Source organism: Triticum urartu, chromosome 4 (genome assembly GCF_003073215.2).
Source record: "Triticum urartu cultivar G1812 chromosome 4, Tu2.1, whole genome shotgun sequence".
NCBI lineage: Eukaryota > Viridiplantae > Streptophyta > Magnoliopsida > Poales > Poaceae > Triticum > Triticum urartu.
The window spans coordinates 226,144,335-226,148,313 of record NC_053025.1 but is presented as its reverse complement, the minus strand read 5'-3'; the positions used below and the strand labels follow the sequence as shown (position 1 = coordinate 226,148,313).

General features: G+C 41.0%; 1 non-coding gene across 1 annotated transcript; it reads right to left on the bottom strand.

Moving 5' to 3' along the window:
- Positions 1-214: 214 nt before the first annotated feature.
- On the bottom strand, positions 215-325 carry LOC125555066. Its single transcript, XR_007304517.1, has one exon. It is a non-coding gene; the product is annotated as a small nucleolar RNA R71 (small nucleolar RNA).
- Between the last annotated feature and the right edge of the window lie 3,654 nt (positions 326-3,979).

The following is a 3,979-nucleotide window of genomic DNA, read 5'->3' as shown; positions in this document are numbered from 1 at the left end:
CTGAAGACCCTTATGAGCACTTGCTTCGAGTCATGGAGTATTCAGATACAGTAAAGTATCATGGAGTTCCTCAAGATGTTATCAAGTGCATGTTCTGCACATTCTCTCTCCGAAATGATGCTCGTGCTTGGTATCGATCCTTGCCATCAAGATCATTCGGTTGGAATGAGATATCACGAGCTTTCTTGGATAAATATTTCCCATTACACAAGCAGTCCGCAATTCGAGATGAGATCTTCAATTTTGTTCAGCGTGAAGGCGAGAGCTTGTATGATGCTTGGGAGAGATACATAGCCTTATTCAGGAGATGTCCTAATCATGGGATCGATAGATGGTTAGAGCTGCAGATATTCTATAGAGGATTGACTTCGGACACTCGAGCTTACGTCGATATGGCAGCGGTGGAGCTATTACAAACAAGACACTTGATGAAGCTTTTATGCTGATTGAGAGCATAACTTTCCACCAACTTCAGTGGTACAATAAGAAGCCCACGTCTGATTCATTGGTTTGCTTGCAACAAATCACTACACCTCAGCCACCAATTCTTACACAGAAGCCTGAACCTCAATCTCAGTGTGACAAGATTGAGCTTGCATGGATTATCTTTGACGATGATGACACCATTCTAGTTGACACACATGCTATAGATCATATGGATACTAGTGTTGGAGATTCGGTTTTGCATTGTGATGATTCTTCCATGGATGAGCCAGAGCTGTAGTTAGTTGCTTTTGATATTGAGGAGTCACCTTTAGTTGATATTGATCATGTGCTGCTAGAGCCAGATATGGAGAAGTTCACCTTCGATGATGTTAGCCGCATTGATTCCTCAGCACTTGAGCCTGAGATGGAGAGCTTCATGGTTAATTATGATGAGGTGGATTCAGATGTCAAGGAGCCAATCTCTACTATTTCACTTGTTGACACGAGTCCGGTGAAAATTTCTACTACCACATCTCACTTGGTATCTTCAATTGAGGTAGTCCTGAAGCCTCTTCCTAACTATTTCAGGTATGATTTCAGCTTTCTCGACAAGATATGCCATATCATGGATACTGCCTATGCACCATGCGATTTATTGATGATATCTATTTATCATATGCTTAATAGATATGCTTATGTGATATGATACTCTATTGACGACTTAGAGGGCATTGTCCCTATCATTTGTATTGGCTTGTTTGCTGAGTGTTCTTTCAGGTTTATGCTTGTGCATCATTCACTGCGGGCTGCCCAAGTTCGAGATGACATCCCATGGGATTCTGTTGGATTCACGGCATGGTGATGAGGAGAAGCAATGAGCACACATGACAAAGAGGGAAGCTGGAGCGTCCATGAGGAAGCAAAGGAGAAGACCTGCAGTTGGTGGGATGATCGAGCGAGTGCTACATCAAAGCCCGGTGAGCTGTTTCATGACCCCAATATTAATATATCATCCATTGATACATGCTGAAATCATTTGATATTTGGGTTGCTTGAGCCATTTCTTAAATGTTGTCCCACTGAATTTTACCTTTGACATATGGTGCTTGATGTGAATATGTGAACTGCTTTCTGAATGCCTTGTAAACTAGTGATCTATACAATGATTGCTTTGCTGAAATTAGTGAGAACTATTAGTTTTGAGTGCTCAAATCCCTAGTGCACTAGTAAACTTAATCATTTTCTACATTTACCTTGATACACCTAGATCACTATGTTCAGATGACGTATTTGTGCCAAGTGTGTTCCCATTCAGAGCAATCACTTTACCACTATGGACTAGCATGCTATGTTCCCTGGATCGGTAGCATGTGAACCAGACATGGTTGAGTGATGATTCTTGTTTTTGTTCAAAAAAATTTATATCTTATAATGAATAATAAGTCTGACTACCTACAGTAGCATGTCATGTTCCCTGGATCGGTGGCATGTGAAATCGGGTTAGCTTGGGTAGTAATTAATAAGTAAATATGTAATTGTCGAACCAGGTGTATACCATGTTCTCTGGATCGATGGTATGTTCCTTTAGGGAGACAAACAATTTTTTAATAATAATTGGTTGAGCCAGGTGTATACCATGTTCTCGAGATCGGTGGTATGTTCCTTCTATGAGACTAATAAAATAATATGTGTGTTTCTTTCAAATTCAATAAGTGGTTCAACCACAATGTTATATCTCTGTAAATAAGTGATTTGATCACAAGATTTAATTCTAGTTCATTTTGTTCTCGGGATCATGCTCTCTTTAGGAACCATTTGTCACAGTCAATCACTTAAACTTGTTGATCCTCTTTTATCATTGTAAAAGTTTAAAATGGTCATGCTTACTAGTATCCTACTGCTTTGTAGCACTCTTAACCATTAATTTTTCACTAGCTAAGTCTGAAGCATGCCTTGTTTGGAGATCTATATTACCAGGACATTCTTTACTCAGTTCACTGTTCACATTCTTGCTCTTGTCATATGCCTTTGCTTGAGGACAAGCAAAGATTTAAGTGTGGGGGAATTTGATAAGTATATTTCACATATATAATTTTGGTACTCAAATATAGCATCTATTGTGATATATTCGTCCATTCTCACCATGATTGATTGAATATTGCTTGATAACCATAAAAAAGGATCATTTACTAGTCTTTGGTTTATTTTGCAGAAATGTGCGCAAAGGCACTATAACCGTCAAGATTCCGTCTAGGTGGCTATCGAGAAGAGTGAAGAAAAGAAGAGAAGGAAGAAGAGACTTGTGTGAGATGAAAAGAAGTAACCAGGGAGCTAGCTAAAGAAGTGGGAGGACCTTCTTGTGAAGAAAGAAGAGAAGGAGGAGGGATAATGTGTAAAGTTTGCAGATCAGGGAGGGGATCAAAATCCCCAGATCGCATCCATTCCCCATCGGGCCTGGCACATCTCTCTCTCCCTCACCCCTCCTTCTCCAACTCCGATCGCCGCCGCGGCCAGGCCTATGTGGTGGTGCACCTCCGTCACCCATCCATCCACCAGCATACCCACAACCACCAGCCCCCATCCACCACTGCACTAGCGCCACCATCTCCAGCCACTACCTCCATCAGCACCAAGCGCCTCTCTCCTCCTTGCTGCCCCGATCTTGCTCCTCTTCTCTCTCAACGTCCCCTGCTGCTGCTCCTTCTTCCATGAAACCTCCTGCTGCTCCTTCTTCCTATGCGCCCCTGTCGCTCTTCTTGCGCCCAAGCTACTGCTCCTATTTCTTTTCCTTTGCTGCTGCTCTCTCAACCCTCCATGCTGCTACTGCTCTGAACTCCAACCTTCTACTATATATCTCTCTCTCTGAACCCCGTCGTTGCTGCTCCTCCCCTCGTCCCTACTACTGCTCCTCCTGCGCTCAACTTCTCCAACTTGCTGCTGCTTCTCTCTCTCTCTCTCTCTGTGTGTGTGTGTATCTCTCTCTGAAATTTCTATAAAATTAAGATATTTAAGACTTTGTAAGGTTCAGATTTTAAGAGTTCTTGAAACCTGCTCCATGTCTCATGGCTCTGTTGATTAGTACTCTGCTGGCGTATGTGTATGTTTAGCCTTGTGCATTTGTTTCTTGCCATCTACTGTAATCTGTCCCGTACTAGTAACTTTACTCCAGTTTATTTGATGTTCAGTTTTTAGTCTATGTACTAGCTATGTACCAGTGACATTTATGCTTGTGATTTTCCAGTGAATGTGTTTAATTTCAGTCCATATGTTAGCTCAAGTACCTATTCTATATAAATATATATGTGTGTGTGTTTGTCTATTTTATGTCTTGTAATTTTGTTTCTTGCCTCTGTCTTACGCTTGTGAGATAAACATATGTGTTCTAGTATTGTTGTTTTCCTCCGGTCATTTTTGTATGCTTGTGTCAGTGTTTACTTTTCAAGTAAAACGATAATACCAAAAAGACAGAGAGTACAATCTAAACTTCCCTTTGGTTCTTTTCATTTTCTTTATCAATGATTTTCTGGAACAGTCTTAGATTGTTTAGGTTTAT